Source organism: Peromyscus californicus, unplaced genomic scaffold (genome assembly GCF_007827085.1).
Source record: "Peromyscus californicus insignis strain IS unplaced genomic scaffold, ASM782708v3 Scaffold_5__1_contigs__length_169319896, whole genome shotgun sequence".
Taxonomy (NCBI): domain Eukaryota; kingdom Metazoa; phylum Chordata; class Mammalia; order Rodentia; family Cricetidae; genus Peromyscus; species Peromyscus californicus.
In genome coordinates, this window is record NW_026294573.1 from 58,228,677 (window position 1) to 58,250,154 (window position 21,478).

The window sequence follows — 21,478 nt, forward strand, 5'->3', positions numbered from 1 at the left end:
AGACATTTTGTCCAAGCAATGGGAAAAGTAACTAATACACTTTTCAACCACTCACTCACATGTGACACTTGCCTCCAATACCTCTATACAAGAATCTAACAGTCGAAAAAGATAAATAGAAAAGTGCTTATAATTTCTGAGTTATCAGTTCTCAAGGAAAAGGAAAGTATTCAAGAACACTTTCATTCAAAAAAATACAGATCAAATGAATACAAAGAAGTAAATGCAAAATCCTAGACTATTTGTCTATTTTTATTTCCTGAAAAAAAGGCTAGTGTTAGAATTTTCTTTCAAATATCAACTGTCTGAAATAATTAAATTACTATAGAAAATCCCATCCTGCATCGAGACTTATTAGCAGACTTTGGAAATCAATATGGCGCCTTCTCAGAAAATTGGGAATCAATCTACCTCAAGACTCAGCTATACTGGTCACATACCAAAGGACACTCCATCCTACCACAATGACTCTTGTTCACCTATGCTCACAGCAGCTTTATTTATAATAGCCAGAAACTGGAAACAACCTAGATGTTCCTCAACCAAAGAATGGATAAAGAACACGTGGTACATTTACACAGTAGAGTATTACTCAGCTGTTAAAAAATAAAATCACAAAATTTGCAGGCAAATTGATGAAACTAGAAAAAAAATCATCCTGAGTGAGGTCACACAGGCCCAGACAGACAAACATAAAATGTACTCACTTATAAGTTGATATTAGCTTTAAAGCAAAGGATAATCATGCTACAATCTACAGGCACAGAGAGGCTAAGTAATAAGGATGATTCAATGTACACATATATGCATGTGTGTATTGTTTATGTAGTATATTATATATGTGCATTACATATAGTATAACATATATCTATATGTATATATATATATATAATACAGAAAGATGACTCTACAAAGTTAGTAAAGAAACTTAAAATTATATTTTAAGATTATATTCCCCCCTGGGCCACATAGCTTAATTCTCTATGGATAGAGCTGAAATTTTATTAACAAAGAATAAAAATGCCTAAGGCTTGATACAGTAATGGAGAACTCAACCCGTCCAAAATAGCAATTATTACAGCAAAAGATTGCAAACCAGTCTAATCATGTATGAGAACATTCTTCTCTTCTCTGTTCTAGTGAAACCTAGACTTACTGACCTCCATAATTTGTGTAATTATCCCAGCACAGTTTCTAATGAAGGCTTAGTTTGTTGAGAAGATATACTGAATCACTTTGAATACACCTCCCATAAGAAGCAGTAGCACAAAAAAAATGTGTGATACAAAATAGAGACAAGAAGTAATTCAAACCCTGCATTTGAAAGATACATCGCATACACCCCAGATGTAATATTTTATTCTAAAATAATGTGATGAAATCCTATTTAAGAAAATATTTAGTTAAAATAAGTTTAATTCCTTTAAACTATTTTATGCCTCAATTCTTACAAAGAGGTATATATATATTTACTTTATTATACTACATTTAGTATTTATTGTATGGGATGTGTGTAGATGGGAACAAACAGAAAGAACTTTCACATATGTGCAGGGCAGAGGACAATTTGCAGGAATCAGCTTTCTCCTTCCACCTTGTGGGTCCTGGGGATTGAATTGAGGTCCTCAGGCTTGGGGACAAGCACCTTTACCCACTGAGACATCTCACCAGCTGCAAGAAATACTTTTAAAATGTGATTTACACAAACTTTTAACCACAGAAAGTGAAATGTCCAGGAAAAAATGCAATTTCCCTTAATAGCTGCAGATCGTAGAGTATCTTTCTGAATGTTGTTCACATTGTATAAACCTCAGGACATGTCCTGGGAGTTTCTCTTAGAAAAGGAAGTTCAAAGGTTACATAAAAAGTGCATACATTTCCTTTTCTCCTAACTATTATATCAGTAGCTTTAGATTTCCCTTGTTGAATTTACCACATACACCCCAGATTTAATATTTTATTCTAAAATTACATGATGAAACCCTATTAAAAATATTTGGAATAAAAACATTTGAATTCCTTTAAAGTACTAATTTATGCCTCAATTCTTACATCAAAATAATTCCTTTTTATTTTATTTTATTACTTATTGTGTGTGTGTGTGTGTGTGTGTGTGTGTGTGTGTGTGTGTGTGTGTGTGTGTGTTACTATTGACAGGTATTACTATTATACATAATGAGGTTTCTGGTATTAGTTCTGTTGAAGACACTACTTAAAGAAATCAGGACTCTGCTTTCAGGGGCAGTTGCTTGTTGCCTCTGTGTTCCCTGTACAGATCCGACTTTATGTTACAGATATGCCCTGCTTTATGTTACTACACTACCCTAAGTTACTTCATCTTGCAGGGGATAGAGTGCTTCGCCCTGGGTGACTTTGACTTACAAAGTGTCAGTTGGTTCCATTGTGAGGACAAATACAGAGACAAGGTGACCCTTTTTTATGTGCTCAAAGACACCACAGTCTACCTCACACAAATTATGGAGGCACTAGCTTATTAATGCAAGCAAAACCATACCCACCCATTAATCTATCAAAGTAGACTGAGAACACAATGTCACATGGGATTATTAAATCCTTATCAGACAAATGAGACCTGTAAACTTATCAAACACAATAAACCAACAAAGGCTTGAATGTGTTTACCTGAACTGCACCAAAGGAATGACATTTCCATCAAGGGCTTAGAGCTCACTCCTTCCCCTTTGTGCTTGTAGTTAAGGATGGAAACCCTCAGCTTTCTGCCCTTGCTGCCATGGCTGAAGGATGCAGCCATACTTCCATGCCATGATAGACTCTTCCCTTTAGAACCATAATCCAAAATAAACCCTCATTTTTATAATTTTTCTTTGGTCATAGAATTTTGTCTTGGCAACAGAAAAGTAAACAATACCTGTGTAAGTCCATTGAATGTTTTCTTGCCTATTTTACAGCCAAAGTAATATGTTCCTCCATGGCCCTGGGGCCACTCCTTTGATGTATGTCTGTCAAGGAAAATCTCATGCATTCCTGTCTTCATGGGAGAGTACAGGCCTAATGTCGGTGGGCACTTTGCTTCAAGGTTAATACAATCATGGCTATGCAGATGATTTTGCTGACATCATTTATTTCCTTAAAGGGAGGCTAACAAACAAACAAACAAACAGAAAACAAATAAAGAAGAAGAAGAGTCAGAGTAAAAAGAAATGAGAGAGAGATAGAGACAGAGACAGTGGTGGCATAAAGAAGCAAAGTTGTCTTCCTTTATAGGAGAGATGATATCATCCATTCTTTAACTCCACATCTGGCTCAGCACTTCCTCTGAGAATAATAAAAATATGAAATATCTCTAAGTAGACAAAAACAAGTGCCAAAGCCCTCATGTACCATTCCAGTTACTAGGAATAAATATAATGTATTTAATAACAATCCCAAATGGTCTAATGGCTATTATCTGCTCTTTTCACTGAGGTTTAACAAATTATGTAGGAAATTGCATGATATGCCAAGCAGGATGTGACATACTGCGGTAAAGAATGTTTTAAACAGTCATTCTATTACTACTATGTACAAGAGAATGTTAATCTTCCATTCCACAGCACCTGTCCACTGCAAAGTACAAACACAGAGGTTCACATTATGAAAAGAGAAGAATAGACACTTATCCTGAAACCAGTTTTTTTCCTTAATAACAATGCATTTTGAGAAAAAGTATATGGAAAAACTAAAATTACCTATAATTTAAAATATGAAAAGGAGACACCTTTATACTGGCAGTAATGGATGAAAATAAAAGGGTATTAATAGAAATAATTCAGACAAACTGAACTTGTTTCTCCCTCTGTAGACAAATAGAAAGATTGTATTTCAAGGCAGAAATTCTTATTTCTTGCAGCAAAATCAGTAATTTTTCCCCCAAATTCCTGGTTCCATTCCAACCTAATAAAGCGTTAAAGTACCAAGTCTGGGATCATAGCCATATGAGTATCATCTCATCAAAGAATGGTAGTCTAGAAACTTACTTTCTCATATCTTGCCTCTCATCTACCTTCAAGATACATTTTAATCTATGTTTTTCAGTACTGGAAATTGAATCTAAGGTCTGGTACATACTAGGTAAGTATACCATCACTGAGCTAGGCAGGAAGTATAAGCAGGATAGGCAGATAAGGAGAATTTAGAGAAGAGGAAGGATGAGTCAGGAGACACCAGCCTGACTTCCAGGGAGCAGCATGAAATGGCACACAGGTAAAGCCATGGGACATGTGGCAACATGTAGATTAACAGAAAGGGGCTGAATTTAAATGTAAGAGCTAGTCAGTGGTAGGCCTGAGCTAATGGCTGAGCAGTTTTAATTAATATAAAGCCTCTGTGTGTTTACTTGGGTCTGAGTGGCTGTGGACCAGGTGGGACACAGAAAAAACTTCAGCTACAAATACACACCATGTTTGTCTTTTTGAGTCTGGGTTACCTCACTTAGGATGATTTTTTTTCTATTTCCATCCATTTGCCTGCAAATTTCATGATGTTATTTTCTTTAACAGCTGAGTAATACTTCATTGTGTAAATGTACCACATTTATTTTTTATCCATTCTTCAGTTTCTAGTTTCTGGCTATTATGAATAAAGCTGCTGTGAACATAGTTGAGCAATTATCTTTGTGGTAGGATGGAGTGTCCTTTTGAGTATATGTCCAAGAGTGGTATAGCTGACTCTTCAGGTGGATAAATATTAAATTTTCTGTTTTATTGCAGAATGTTACTAAGTTGCCTGGATTAGCCTTGAAGTGGTTATACAACTTAGACAAGCCTTAAACTTATTATACCCAAAGATTTCCCAGTAAATGGGGTTTGCAGGCTGCACTAACTCTTTGTCTTTATCTAAATTTCATTGTGAGAAGACAGAATTTCGATCTCTCTTCCCTTTATTCTCTGATTGATGATGTCGTTCTGTACGCTGTGAATATGTGTTTCTTTGATTGGTTGATAAATAAAGCTGTTATGTCAATGGTGAGGCAGAATAAAATTAGGTGGAACATTCTAACTAGAGAGAGAGGAAGGAAAAAGAGAGCTGGGAAGATGCTGCCAGCCACTGCCAAGAGAAGCAAGATGTAAAGGTAAACCACGAGCCATGTGGCAAAATATAGATTTACAAAAATGGGTTAATTTAAGATATAAGAGCTAGCTAGCAAGAAGCCTGCCATGGCCATAGTTTAAAATTAATGTAAGCCTGTGTGTGTGCTTATTTGGGACCAAGCAGTGCAGGCCAGGTAGGACATAGGAAAACTTCAGCTACATTCTCTTCCATCTTCAGTTTCTTTTCTGTGAACTTCCGTCCTTCTGAGTCCATATTCCTTTTTCCATGTGATCTTCTTCCTGTTCTAGTGATTTACAAGTGGTTTATCAACATGTTTTTGAAATAATTAAAATATTGTATAGTTTTTGTTATATGTTCATTTTTGTATAATATTAGATGGACCAGCCTTAATATTATACATCCCAGGGGCTCAGGAGAGAAAACTATGAATGGTAAGGACTATTTTCAGGAAATAGAATCTCAGCACACCGAGCTCTATAGTCCACTTGCTTTAATTCCTCTGGGAAAACATCTTGTTTACATAGCTTCAGTTCTGTTCTCGTGCCTACCTCCTTTCTCGCCTGATTTCTCTCTATATCTTTATGCTGTCCCCTCTTGGTTGTATCTTAATTCCTTCATCTTAGTTCTGCCCCTTCTAGGTTCTCATCCATCTAGTTCTTTCCCATATCAGCTCTTCTCCTATCTCCTTTTCTCTAATCTTGTTCTTCCTCATCTTGTTCTCTCCCATCTGGCTCTTTCTCATCTTCTATCTTGTTTCTCTAGTATTCTCTTTTAGCCCTTCAATCTAGTTCTTCCCTGTCTGTTCCTCTCAAGTTCTTACCCATCTAGTTCTTCTGTTCTCTTTTTTCCTTTCTCTCTCCTCCTCTCAGTCTCCTTATTCTCTCCCTTCCCCCTAAGTCTCTAAGGAATCCAGATATATACTCAAGCAATAGCAATCCTCTTGGCTGAACAAGGTCACCAGACTTGAATTCTACAGGGTCATAAAGGCAGGTAAGATTTTTCCTTAGGCAGTGACCACCAGGCTTTCTTTTATAATTCAAATGGGAGTGGTAAAAGAGGAGGTCAACAGAGTGCTAATGACTGGTTAGTATATCAAAAAGGGGATCTATGTGCTCAGTCTACATTCCTAGAAGTGCTTAGGTAAGAAGTTAGGGATCTATAAAGTTAGTAAGGCTGTAAGAAAGGAGGGTCCAAGCTAAATTGTGTAAAACTATTACTTAAAGTCCACCTGACCTAGGAAGTGTCTCCTTGAGGAATCTACCTTAAATCAGGAGACTTAATATGTGGTGGTCTGGGCTATTATCTCTGTTAGTCCTTGAATGTGGCTAAGGGAGATATCTGATTCCAGTGCTGAAAGGGGAGAAATGAATGGGCTGGGGGAAGGAAGCCCTTCCTGAGGCTGTTCTCCAAATACCTTGAATGGATATGCCCAAAGAGTGATCAGTCCACACTGTTAGCAATTCTTAAGGAAAAATCAACTGGGAAAGCAATGAAGGCACACATGACTTTCATAGCAGAAGACAGCTGATATATAACAAGCCAAATAACACCAAAAGCTCCTTGGAACTTGGCTTCCTCTGAAGGAATTCCTTGATCCCTTAAGGTAGTGGCTTTGCCATAACCAGCTCAGTTCTTATAATATTTTCCTGCAGCCTGTAGCATTCATTAAAATATAGCTACTAGATACTCTTTAAAAAAGGGGATCTTTACAGAAAGCCTCAAGCAGTCAAACTGCAGAGAACAACTGGCTGTGGGGACCCCAGCCTCAACTGATACATCTGTAGCCCAAGTTCTTCACTCAATGCTTAGAAACCATGCCTGAGATGACTCAGAAAAATTGTAGGAATGAGAGGACCAGGGTCACTCTATACACACTAAGCTAGCTAGCATTCTTCTACTGTGTCACACTCCATCATTGCACTTTTGAGACTGTGTCTCACTATAGTCCAGGCTAATCTTGAACTTCCGGTCATTCAGGTCCATTTTGGAGTACATGATTTCAGGTACATGCCATCATGCTCAACTACACTAAGATCATTTTTAACATGAAGCAGATTGACAATGTCTTAATTCTGATGACCCACTAACACACAGGTTCAATTCTATACCATGGAGAGAAATCAGTAATAGTCCCAATACTTGACTGATATGCACTGAAGGCAAAAATATAAATTTTTGTAGTTTTTTTCTTCTTTCTTTTTCTCTTTTTTTTCTGGTAAAATAATAAAAATGACAACATCATAGTTACTTCATGATAAGTAGTAAAATGAGAAAGAGAATAAAACAATATTTCTTTATATGCATACAAAATCACCCAGAAATGTCATGCCTTTCCGCTGATTAAAAAAGATTTGATAGCACTGAGACTCCTAGGTTGAAAAGACACCATAAGGTTCTCCTAGTAGAAGTTTCTAAAAGCTTCTCAGGTGGACAATCCTTTACCACTAGAAGAGAATGATTCAAAGAGAGGGCTCTAACCATATTTCTCATGAACTAACACACTGGAGAAAAATGGAGAGAACTTCATTTTAAAATTACATTCATATTTATATTCTTATAATAAGATATTGTCACTACTTTATCAGGACATATGTAATAAGCAATTTCAAAGAAAAAAAGGAACCCAAGGTCTACAACAGACAATGAGAGCTAAAAATTCCTGAATTTACTTGTAGTAATTAATCAAGAACATAATGTGCCTTCATGAGGAAATCAAAACGTATTAATGTTGAAAATGTAGAGAGGAAGTGAGGGAGAGATGACTGGAATGAGAGAGAGAGCTGTGTCTGCTGTCACAGAACTGAAATTCCAACTGCTAAGGAGGTTGAGCAGGAGGGTTCCAAATTTAAGATCTGCCTGGGCTAAAATGTGAGCCAAGGACAGTTTGGTAAAATTTGTATAACTCTGTTTCAAAATAGAAATATTAATAGCATACCAGGAATACTGTCCAGTGGTACGGTGCTTGGTCGAGCATATGAGCAAACCTCAGATATGATCCAGTGAAAATCAATTTTACCTTTGCTTCTTTCAAATGAACTGAATGAGTTTGGGCAAAGCAAAAATTATATATAATTGTATATGATTTATGCATGTATACATGTGAAGATTTAGCATGTATATTGTACAAACTTTAGAAAGAGGAGCAAGACAGTGTAATAATGGGAAATGAGCAAGGATGGAATGTAGATAGAAGGACACAAGTGTCATGAAAGAGAACATAAAGCTAAATGAGTTCTAACTCCATCATATCTGGAATTAGTTTTTAATTTCTTTACAATTACTGTTATAGGAGTCAGACATGATTAGATACTGAATATATTTGTCTCATCGATGCACTTAGAAAAAGTTTCTTTTGTTTTTTTAATTTTGTTCTGGAGAGGGATTTTGTGACCTAAAATCTTGCTCTTTTCCTTTTGCTTAAAACCATATAAAAATCATTGTATTATAGTATAATTTATCGTATAAATTATTTTGCTACACACAAAGTACAGTACGGTTTATTTTATTTTACTTTTTTAAAGGATATATCTCTTCTACACGAGGTGAATTCTGACCAGCTATTACAGCATCTTTGGCCACAGGCAGTCAAGTACCCAATACACTTTCATTCTGAACCAAATGTAGCACAATATTTCAGGTGAGTGTCTTCCCAAGTTAGAAATAGAAGGATTTTTGCATAAGGGAAACCCCAAGAATTGGGAGGAAAAGACCATCTGAATGACAGTTAATTGGATGGTTCCATTTAAGTAATAAATTACTGTCACTTAAAGTGGTTGCAGTGATATCAAAGAGAATAAGCGTTTGCAGCTACCATCTGAGAGTGGGCTCTGTGCTTGCTAGAGATGGGAAAGGGTGGACAGAAGGGTGGGGCTTGATGTTGACCATGCAGCATTTGAGCCTATTAAAAACAAGTGGAAAAGTAACAACTTCGCTCTACAACAGACAAGGATGATACTTAAAAATTCAAGAGAAGGTTCATGAATTGGGCACTGTGTTCTCCTGTGGAACCTTGAACTGCCTGACTTGTTCTTGCCTCTATTTTATTTTTTTAACTACAACAGAGTAGGTATTATTCTAGTGCAATTTTTATTAACTGGACTCTCTGAACAAGCATAGGAAGAATCAGAGCTGATAGTTACTCAATTGTCAAAACCATTAACTTGTTTTTGTTATTTTGTTTTTAAGACCCTTTTAAAAACCAACTAACTGTACATGATATTTCAAAGACAATAAGGCAATTTTTTTTCCAATCCCCACATTTAATTTCTAGATATTTGTTTGGGGAAGGCATTTTAAATTATTAATCTATAGTTATGCTGCCCAGAGTGCATGAAGTTCCTATCAAGTTTTGTAACACAGTCCTTTATAATTTAGCATAGAGTCAAATTTTGTGTTTTAAATTTGTTTTCTTTAGGGGTTATACAAAACATACAGATAATGGACAACATATAGGTTCAGAAAATACATAAATGTATGGGATCAACTATGTTGATAAACTTGTGACTGAGATGTTTCCCAAATAAGGCCCCCATCTGTTTATTCCCCTGAAATGAGCAGGCCTTTTATTCCTTCCAAAAGTTGGGTGGATATTGCTTTCTCTTTGTCAGAGATAACCTAGTGATCAAAAGAATGATTTTGGTGTGGCACTGTTAAAAAATTCAAAGCTTTACTTTTGTTAGACTTGGCAGCTTCCACTTATACTCAGGGAAACAGCCAGGGAGGCCTCAACAGTATGGGACTAGCCTGGTACTTGAGGAGATGTTTGAGGAAATGTTCTCCATGAAGAGAAGAGGGAAACATGGTTAACAGTGCACCAAGCATTCCAAATTGAGTGATGTTTCTCACATCTCCCTCCTCGCCAAACCTTTTGGAGGGAGCTGATCTAATGAGAGCCACAGCTTACAACACATGCATCTGAAGATATATCCACCATCCCAGCCTGAACTTGTGACCTTCACCATTGTGAGGGGTAGGCACTTATGTGTAACTAAAATGAAGATGATGATCTATAATATATTTTGTCTGTTTAATCTATTATTTGGTATGAAATCCAGATCATACTCTTCTGTTTTGACTGTGAATTTACTCATCTCTCCCCCAAATTGTATCAGTATCTGCTTTGCAGTTTTAAGATAACATTCCAATTATATTGATAACATACTGGTTAATATATAGAAAGAGCTTACTATTTTACCAGACATTCTAATAAGAACTATATCTACCTTTAACATTCCAGGAGGCAGATAATAGCTCCTGATTTTACAGTGACTGCACTGGCTGAGGAAAGGAGACTGGAAGCAGCTGTTTGTTGGTTGTTTTCATTTGTCTAATGCCATGCCTCAAGCAGAAAGCAGTGTTAGGATCTGAATTCAAATCACCGGAAAGCTGGTGCCTGTTCTCTTATTCTTGATTTTCTAATTTTTATTGATGTCTTTGTTTTTATACAATTTAATCAATATTCTGTCTTTCATCGAATCATCACATTTCTAGTTTACAAAAAAAAATCTTTTCTTATGTTCTATTATGCCTATGTGTTTCTTTCACATTCAGATTTTTAAAATTGCACCTAAGAGGTTCAAAATTAGATCCAAAATGAAATTTTAAACATCCAACCAGCAATCCCTTTCCATTTCATTCACAATTGTTTTTTTCTCAAGTTTTGTAAGTTAGTACTATTTTTATCATAGAGTTGATAGTTTATATGTTTATATTTTACTAATAACAATGGGCAACCATGCTTACGCTTTTGCCAGGGGGGAAATCTTGGCATCATTAATTCTCTATGAAAGTTAGCTATGGTAAGTGATACTTATACGGGAGTTGTAGAGGACCTGCAATGTGTTTATATGCACATCAGCTCTCCAAAGCAGAATTTGCAATTCTTGGTCAAACCTAGTTTTCATCTTACATGCTTTGTTGTGTCTAGACAGTTTATTATTTTTAACTATCTAAATTTCTTGGTTTTATACATGCTTACACAGATAGTTAATTTTTACATGTCTTCTTTTAATTTCCGTTGTTTGATCCTGAGCTGTGAGGATCCTATCCTTTTATGAAGTCACACACAGAGAGGTGCAGATGGAGGGAGCACATGAAATTGATGCTTCTGCTGAAGTGAGTCTGCTGGTCTTAGCTAAGGCAGGAGACTATCGGGCTATATTGAGTCACATATTGAAAGCAGTTCTATAACATCTGACATTGTGTTTACTATGAGTTGGTGCTTGATCACATGATGCATAATCCTAGAAAAACCTGCAGAATGAAGATATGGTAATGTTTCCTGGGTTAAATTGCCTTCCCTTGAATAAGTGAAGTCTTACTTCTACATCATGGATGCTATGACTTCACTTATTCAAGGGAAGGCCATATAAATAACTAGAAGTTGCAATCATGGAACCACAGAATGATCCTGGGTGATTGTGCTGGTCTAAGTTCTCATTTCCTAAATAAGAAATCTCAGTGGAAATCTCTGGCTTTTGAATGATATTAATACTAATATTTAGGAACTATCAAATTCTAGACACAGTTTTCAATGAGGATATACAGAGGTAAGTTGTATACAACATTTAGGGATTTCAAGTGTGGTGTAGGAGATAAGCTAAGGATCATAGCAAAAGTGTTGAAATCAGATGTGTAAATACTAGAGAAACAGAAAGAAGCACACATGCAGTCTGCCTGTGTCACCATGGGATATTAGACAACTCTTTGGACAAAAGTGACACTAGAAGAACATCCTGAGTGCAGTCACATGGATGTAAATGATGCAGTCATGTTGTGTGAGAGACTTCCAGAAGAGATACAGCACATTCACCTATCTACATTTCCAGATATGGAACCCACAACATCCCAAAGCATCAGTTGTACCAGATGCAGCCTAGTGAACCAATGACTTCTTGGTATGTGTACTAACAGGAGCGTGGGTGAGGGGTTACTCACAGGAGCTTCAATGAATCAAAACCAACCGTGGCTTCAGAAAGCCCACCCTTAGAAGGCTGATGATTCATGAGTGCCACAACCTTGCGAGGTCATGAACAATTTGCTGACAGCTTGTACCTAGGAGAATCCCTTAGCAGCACGGCTCATCAGTCTCTTCCTCCAGCAGTCGTTTTCTGCTTCTGAAAACTGAGAGGGCTCTTTTAGAATTTTGCAAATTTCAGCTTTCTTAGACATGAGAAGTTTGTTTTCTTTCTGAGTATCACAAGCTTCATTGATCTCTCCTGGACAGAGTGTTTCTTTTCAAAAAAAAAACCCTGCAATATAATAAAGCAGAAAGAAGGTCTCGCTTGAATCACAGAGGTACATTTTCTTCTCTTAAATTTGTGATTGTGTCTGATTTCTACTTGGTGACATAATATTCACAGCAAAAAGAAGGCTGAAAATAAGCAAGTTATAGAAAGAAATTGGGTCAGTCAGATGAAAAGGTCAAAACTCAAATGTAGGAGCAAAGGTGTATTTTTATTTATTTAAGAATTTTTTTATTTGTTTTACATACCAACCACAGATCCCCTACTCATCCCTACTCCAGCTCCCCGCAGCCTTCCCTGTCTGGCACACCCTCCATCCCATCATCTGAAAGTGTAGGGCCTCCCATGGAAAGTCAGCAAATCCTGGTTCATTCAGTTGAGGCAGAACCAAGCCCTTCCCCCTGCATCTAGGTGAGCAAGGTTTCGGACCATAGGTGATGGGCTCCAAAAAGCCAGTTTATGTACCAGTGATAGATCCTGATCATACTGCAAGGGGCCCCTCAAACAGACCAAGCTACTCAATTGTCTCCTCTATATAGAAGGTGTAGTCCGGTCCTATGCAGGCTCCATAACTGTCGATCTAAAGTTTGTGAGTTCCCACGAGCTTGGTTCAGTTGTCTCTTCAGATTTCCCCATCATGATCTTGAACCCCCTCTTGCTCATATAGTCCCTCTTACCTTTCTTTGATTGGATTCCTGGAGCTCAGCCTGGTGCTTGGCTGTGGATCTCTGCATCTGCTTCCATCAGTTACTGAATGAAGGCTCTTTGATGCCAGTTAGGGTATTCACCAGTCAGATTATCAGGTAAACCAGCTCAGGCACCCTCTGCTATTGCTAGTAGTCTAAGCTAGGGTCATCCTTGTGGCCTCCTGAGAATTTTCCTAGCACTAGGTTTTTCCCTAACCCCATGATGTCTCCCTCTATGAAGATATCTTTCACTGCTCTCCCACTCCATCCCTTCCCTAGCTCAACCATCCCATTTCCTCATGTTCTCATCCTCCATGCCCTGTCTTCTATTCCCCCCACCCCATCCCCTGTTTACCCTGGAGATCTCATCTATTTCCCTTCCCATGGTGATCTATACTTCCCTCTTAGAGTCATCCTTGTTAGCTAGCTTCTCTGGAGCTGTGGATTCTAGTCTGATTATCCTTTGGTTTACATCTAGTATCTACTTATGAGTCAGTATATGCCATGTTTGTCTTTTTGAGTCTGGATTACCTCACTCAGGATGATATTTTCTTGTTCCATCCATTTGCCTGCAAATTTCATGATGTCATTGATTTTTATAGCTGAGTAATACTCCACCGTGTATATGTACCACATTTTCTTTATCCATTGTTTGGTTGAGGAGCATCTAGGTTGTTTCTGAGTTCTGGTTATGATGATTAATGCTGCTATGAGCAAGTGTTTTTGTGGTATGATTGAGCATGCCTTGGGTATATGCCCAAGAGTGGTATCATTGAGTCTTAAGGTAGATTGATTCCCTATTTTCTGAGAAGTCACCATATGGATTTCCAAAGTGGCTGTACAAGTTTATACTCCCACCAACAGTGTAGGAGTATTCTCCTTGCTCTATATCCTCTTCAACATAAACTGTCATCAGTATTTTTATCTTAGCCATTTTGAGAGATGTAAGATGGTATCTCACAATCATTTTGATTTGAATTTCCCTGATGACTAAGGATGTTGAGCAATTCCTTAAGAGTCAATAAGTCACTAAGGCCATTTGAGACTCTTCCATTGAGAATTCTCTGTTTAGATCTGTAACCCATTTTTAACTGGTTTGTTTGGTATTTTGATGTCTAGATTCTTGAATCTTTTATATATTTTGGAGATCAGCCCTCTGTCAGATGTGGGGTAGGTCTTTTCCCATTCTTTAGGCTGTTTTTCTCTTATTTACCATCATTTGCCTGACAGAAGCTTCTCAGTTTCAGGAGGTCCCATTTATTAATTGTTGCTCTCAGTGTTTGTGCTACTGGTGTTATATTTAGGAAGTGGTCTCCTGTGCCAAAGTATTCAAGGATGCTTCTTACTTTCTCTTCTATCAGGTTCAGCATAACTGGAGTTATACTGAAGTCTTTGATGTAGCTAGAGTTTTCCTGCCTGACCCACAGTAAGGACAAATCTCTGACACCCGCCAGTCCCACAGCCACTCAGACCCGACCAAGTAAACACAGAGACTTATATTGGTTACAAACTGTATGGCCGTGGCAGGCATCTTGCTAACTGTTCTTACAGTTTAAATTAATCCATTTCTATTAATCTATACCTTGCCACGTGGCTTGTGGCTTACCGGTACTTTACATCTTCCTTGTCCTGATGGCGGCTGGCAGTGTCTCTCCGACTCAGCTTCCTGTTCTCTCAATTCTCCTCTCTGTTAGTATAGGTCCCGCCTATACTTCCTGCCTGGTCACTGGCCAATCAGTGATTTATTTATTGACCAATCAGCAACACACTTGACATACAGACCATTCCACAGCACTTCCCCTTTTCTTTTCTTAAAAAGGAAGGTTTTAACCTTTACACATCTCCAAAGTCAGCTTGGTATATTTGGGAATTTGGGCGTAGCTTCTCTTACTACTTCCTGCTGGAGGGGGGCGCTGTATCTTATGGGGACACAAAGAATACTTTAGGATTATGGAGTAGTCCATGAGGGTGTATTGTCTGAGCCAGTTGCCTTGAAACGGTTCTGGATGTTGGATCATCTGGGCCATGGTGTCATCGGAGACCTTTCAGGGGGTCTTGGCTGGTCAAACCTGATGTGTCTTAATCTGGAACAAATCCATAGCCTCTGGCTTTCTGTGGAAACAAAAGCAGAGCCTCCTTTCCAAAGCAACATATCCTTACATCCAAATTTTGAAGTCAAGGTACCTTTAAAATATAGATTTTGGCATAACTCAACAGCTTTTGTAATCAAATGTTTTTCTTTAGTTACGAATATCAAAGAGAACATAATCCAGATTCTTTGTGTGGTAGCCATCTTTACGTGGCTTATTTTTTTATATTAGCTTGAGCCTATTGCTTTGAGCTGCAGCCTTCTAAGCCTGAAAAGGCGCTGGCGCTGCTGGCTCCGCCCACTTCAGCTTCCCAACATGGCGGTGTTACATTTTCCGCCAGCTCTGGGAGCCATCAACTCTCAGAAATAGTGGGTCTATGCTTCTATCAAAGTAGCATGTAGCCCAGAAACCTCTTTTTTTTTTTTTTTTTTTTTTTTTTTTTGGTACTAGCAAAGGCTAAATCCACCACACAGCTTAATGTGCCACTTGCAGAGGCCTCATTCCCGCCATACTGCAGGTCGAGCGCACACGCTAGGAACCCGCCAGTAGCTCAAACCGGCAGCTGCCGCTCATTTGAGAGAGACAATGAGGAACTGTTTTTAGCTCCGTTTTAGAATCTTTTCTCAGTTTTTAGGTGGAAACTCTTGCCACCAAGTTGGACGCCATTTGTAGCTAGAGATTTCCTGCCTGACCCACAGTCAGGACAAATCTCTCTCACCTGCCAGTCCCACAGCCACTCAGACCCGACCAAGTAAACACAGAGACTTATATTGGTTACAAACTGTATGGCCGTGGCAGGCATCTTGCTAACTGTTCTTACAGTTTAAATTAATCCATTTCTATTAATCTATACCTTGCCACGTGGCTTGTGGCTTACCGGTACTTTACATCTTCCTTGTCCTGATGGTGGCTGGCAGTGTCTCTCAGACTCAGCTTCCTGTTCTCTCAATTCTCCTCTCTGTTAGTATAGGTCCCGCCTATAATTCCTGCCTGGTCACTGGCCAATCAGTGATTTATTTATTGACCAATCAGCAACACACTTGACATACAGACCATCCCACAGCACTTTGATCCACTTGGACTTGAGTTTTGTGCATGGCCATAGATATGGATCTATTTGCAATTGTCTACATGTTGACATCCAGCTAGCACCATTTGTTGAAGATACTTTCTTTTTTTTCATTGTTTAGTTTTGGATTCTTTGTAAAATATAAGGTGTTCGTAGGTGTGTGGGTTGATATCAGGGTCTTCAATTTGATTCTATTGGTCTACATGTTGGTTTTTAGGCCAATATGTGTGGGATGACTCATTCTTAACAGGCTTGAGAGCCAGCCTGCCCAAACAAGTAAAAAAGATACTTTCTGAGCGCCAACCTGGGTCTACCTAAGGGCCTTAGCAACTGCACCTGGGACATGATCTGGAGATGACCTGGACCAATGAGAGGCAGCCATGTCACACCAGCAGATGCATATTCATCAGACCTCCCGCCAGGGTGGGATGGAGGGTATATAAGGCTTGCTCTTCCTGAATAAACTGAGCTTGTTGCTTTGACATTCTCCCAGAGTCTGTGTGTTTTGACTCTGTGCCTACGTGCCCCCCCGACCCCCGCAAAAGGAACAACAGCACAGGACCCTACTACAAATATGAAGCTGTTTTTATTGCTATAGCTCAATAGTAGAACTTAAAGTCAGGGATGGTGATGCCTCCAGAGGTTGTTTTATTGTGCATGATTGTTTTAGCTATCCTAAGTTTCTTATTTCTTCATATGAAGGTGAATGTTGTTCTTTCAAGGTCTGTGAAGAATTGTGTTGGGATTTTGATGGGAATTGCATTGAATCTATAGATTGCCTTTGGTATGATTGCCATTTTTATTATGTTGGTTCTACCTATCCATGAGCATAGGAGATTTTTCCATTTTCTGATATTTTCTTCAATTACTTTCTTCAAATACTTAAAGTTGTTGTCATACAGGTCTTTTACTTGCTTAGTTGGAGTTACCCCAAGGTATTTTGTATTATTTGTGGCTATTGTAAAGGGTGAGATTTCTCTGATTTCTTCCTCAGCATGTTTATCATTTGTATATAGGAGAACTGATTTTTTTAAGTTAATTTTGTGTCCTACCACATTACTGAAGGTGTTTGTCAGATGTAGGAGTTCTCTGGTAGAATTTTGGGAGTCACTTATATATACTATCGTCTGCAAGTAGATAAAGTTTGACTTCTTCCTTTCCAATTTGTATCCCCTTGATCTCCTTTTGTTTTCTTATTGCTTTAAGTAGAACTTTGAGTACTATATTGAATATATATATGGGGAGAGTGGCCAGCCATGACTTATTCCTGATTTTAGTGGAATCGCTTTGAGTTTTTCTCCATTTAATTTGATGTTGGATATTGGCTTGCTGTAAATTGCCTTTACTATGTTTAGCATGTTTCTTGTATTCCTGGTCTCTCTAAGACCTTTATCATGAAGGGGTATTGGATTTTTTCAAAGGCTTTTCAGCATTTAATGAGATGATCATGTGCTTTTTTTCTTCCAGTTTATTTATATGGTGGATTACTTTGACAGATTTTTGTATGTTGAACCATCCCTGCATCTCTGAAATGAAGCCTACTTGATAATGTGGATGACTTTTTTGATGTGTTCTTGGATTTGGTTTGCCAGTATTTTATTGAGTATTTTTGTATCAATGTTCATGAGGGAGATTAATCTGTAATTCTCTTTCTTCGTTGCATCTTTGTGTGGTTTGTGTATTAGGGCAACTGTAGCCTCATAAAAAGAATTGCAAATGTTCCTTCTGTTTCTATCTTGTAGAACAATTTGAGGAGTACTGGTATTAGCTCACCTTTGAAATTCTAGTAGGATTCTGCACTGAAACCATCTGGCCCTAGGTTTTTTATGATTAGGAGACTTAACAGCTGCTTCTATTTCCTTAGGGCTTGTAGGTCTATTTAAATTGTTTGTCTGGTCTTGATTTAATTTTCGTATGTGGTACCTATCCAGAAAATTTTCTATTTTTTTTTAGATTTTCTAATTTTGTGGGGTACAGATTTTTTGACCTGATGATTCTCTGGATTTCCTCATTGTCTGTTGTTATGTCTCCCTTTTTGTTTCTGATTTTGTTAATTTGGATATTCTTTCTCTGCCTTTTGGCTAGTTTGGATAAAGTTTTGTCTATCTTGTTGATTTTTCTCAAAGAACCAACTCTTAGTTTCATTGATTCTTTGTATTGTTCTCTTTGTTTCTATTTTATTGATTCCAGTCCTCAATTTGATTATTTCCTGTTCTCTACTCCTCCTGGGTGGGTTTACTTCTTTTTGTTCTAGATCTTTCAGGTGTGCTGTTAAGTTGCTAGTGTGAGATTTCACCAACTTCTTTATGTAGGCATTTAGTGCTATGAAGTTGCCTCTTAGTACTGCTTTCTTAGTGTCCCATAAGTTTGAGTATATTGTACATTCATTTTCATTGAATTCTAGAAAATCTTTAATTTCTTTCTTTATTCCTTCCTTGACCCAGTTGTGAATCATTCTAGTATTATTCAGTTTCCATGACATTATAGGCTTTCTGTAATTTGTGTTGTTGTTGAATTCTAACTTTAAGCCATGGTGATCTGATAAAATCCAGGGACATATTCCATTTCTTTTTTATCTGTTGAGATTTGCTTTGTGACTGAGTATGTGGCCAATTTTAGAGAAGGTTACAAGGGGTGCTGAGAAGAAAGAACATTTTTTTGTGTGTTTGGGTAGAATGTTCTATAGATGTCTACTAAGTCCATTTGAGTCATAACTTCTGTTAGTTTCAATATTTCTCTGTTAAGTTTCTGTCTGGCAGACCTGACCATTGGTTAGAGTAGAGTGTTGAAGTCTCCCCCTATTATTGTGTGGGGCTTGATGTGTGATTTATGTTTTAGTAAATTTTTTTACATATGTTACTGCCCTTGTATTTGGGGCATAAATGTTCAGAATTGAGACTTCATCTTGAGGGATTTTTTTCTTTGATGAATATGTACTGTCCTCGATTTCTTTTGATCAATTTTAGATTGAAGTCTTTTTGTTAAATATTGGGATAGCTACACCAGCTTGCTTCTTAAGTCCATTTGTTTGGAAAGTCTTTTCCCAACCCTTTACTCTGAGGTAGTGTCTGTCTTTGAAGTTCAGATATTCTTCTTGTATGCTGCAGAAGGATGGATCCTGTTTTCATATCCATTCTGTTAGCCTGTGTCTTTTATAGGTGAATTGAGTCCATTCATATTAAGGGATATTAATGACCAGTGATTGGTGTGGGATTATCTTTTGCCTGTGTTTTCATGGGTACATCTAACTTCCTTAGGTTGAATTTTTCCTTCTAGTGCTTTTCATAGGGCTGGATTTGTGAATAAGTATTGTTTAAACCTGGTTTTGTCATGGAATATCTTGTTTACTCCGTCTATGGTGAGTGAAAGTTTTCCTGGGTATAGAGCTAGCATCCATGGTCTCTTGGTGTCTGCATAATATCTGTCCAGGATATTCTGGCTTTCAGTCTTCATTGATAAGTGGGTATTATTCTGATGGGTCTGCCTTTATAAGTTACTTGACCTTTTTCCTTTGCAGCTCTTAATATTCTTTCTTTATTCTCTATGTTTAGTGGTTTAATTATTATGTGACAGGGGGACTTTTTTGGGGGGCAGGAGATTCAGTCTATTTGTGTTCTGTAAGCTTTTTGCATCTTCATAGGCATTTCCTTCTTCGGGTTGGGAAAATTTTCTTCTGATTTTGTTGAATATATATTCTATGCCTTTGAGCTGCTATTCTTTTTTTTCTATCCCTATTATTCTTAAGTTTGGTTGTTTCATGGTGTCCCAGATTTCATGGACATTTTGTGTTATGACTTTGTTGACTTCAATGTTTTCTTTGATTGATGAATCTATTTCCTCTGTTGTATCTTCAATGCCAGAGATTCTCTCTTCCATCTCTTGCATTCTGTTGGTTATGCTTGCATCTGTAGTTCATGTTCATTTAATCAGATTTCCATTTCCAGCCTTCCCTCACTTTGTGTCTTCTTTATTGCCTCTATTTCAGTTTTCAAATCTTGAACTGTTTTCCTCACCTGTTTGATTGCCTTTTCTTGGTTTTCTTTAAGGGATTTATTGAATTTTTCCAATTTTTGGTTTGTCTTTTCCTCAATTTCTTTAAGGTAATATTTCATTTCCTCTTTAAAATCCTCTATCATCTTCATAAAGGTTTTTTTTAAGGTTGTTTTTTTTTGGTTCTTATACATTGGAATGTTCAGATCTTGTTGTTGTAGAACTGCTAGGTTCTGGTGGTGCCATATGCTCTTTATGTTGTTGAATATATTCTTGGCATCTACCCATCTCTTCCTCTAATTTGTGTAAGTGATGTTTGTGTCACAGAGAGTTACTGGGGTCTCAGTGGATGGGTTTGGGGGATGGAATGGGACTTGTAGATTCCAGGGTCCAATGAGTGATCATGATGGGAAGACCTGCCTACAAAAGTCTTACCTACTGGCCTGCAAATGTGGCTGCAATGGTTATGGGGGGGCACAGGTTGTGCCTTGAGGCCTAGGTTCTAGAAACTGGGCTGCCCCACTGGGAGAACAGTTACTCACCTCTTCATCCAATCAGAGCTGTCAGAGTCTGTGTCTCAGGGAGCAGCTGAGGTCTCAGTGGGTGGGGAGGTTGTGGGGTAGGAACTGGTAGTGGGTTTGGGGGACAGAGTCGGCCTTATAGATTACAGGGTACTATGAGTGTTGGTGGCAGGAAGGCCTGCCCACAGGAGTCTTGCCTGCTGGCCTACAATTCACAAAGGTGGATTTTTAAATATAATAATATTTGTCTTTATAAAGGTCATAATAGCTGTAGTTAACAATATCCATTATAACCAGGACCCCCACATAGGCAGTGGAAGTGGGAAGACAGAAGACTTCTCTGGGTCATCTGTGAAGTAGAACAAAGAGGCATGATGACCAAACAAATGTGAGAGATGAGATAAAGGGGAAAACTTTAAAATTACTGAACAAGGGACCAGTAGTCAGTACTGTGACTATGAGATTATGAGAATATGAGCCATAGTTTTGGACAGAAGATGAAATTTAGAGCAAAGAGAATAGTTACTTCCAAGAGGCATTCTGTAGTTATCATTTGGAGCTTAGTGAAGACATCTTCAGATTCTTGTCACATCTCTTTTATGTAGAGAAGTACTGAGGAAACATCATTTGAAATTTATATAAAGTGAGAAAGTCAAGGGCAACAAAACATATAGCCAAAGGGAGAGAAAAACATGGGGCAACTTGAAAAGTGTGGCAATGTTAGAAATGAGAAACCAAAGAAAATTCATCAAGTAAACAAAGTGAGATTTGAAAACGGGCCATGTTCAAGTGTGATGGCTAGTGT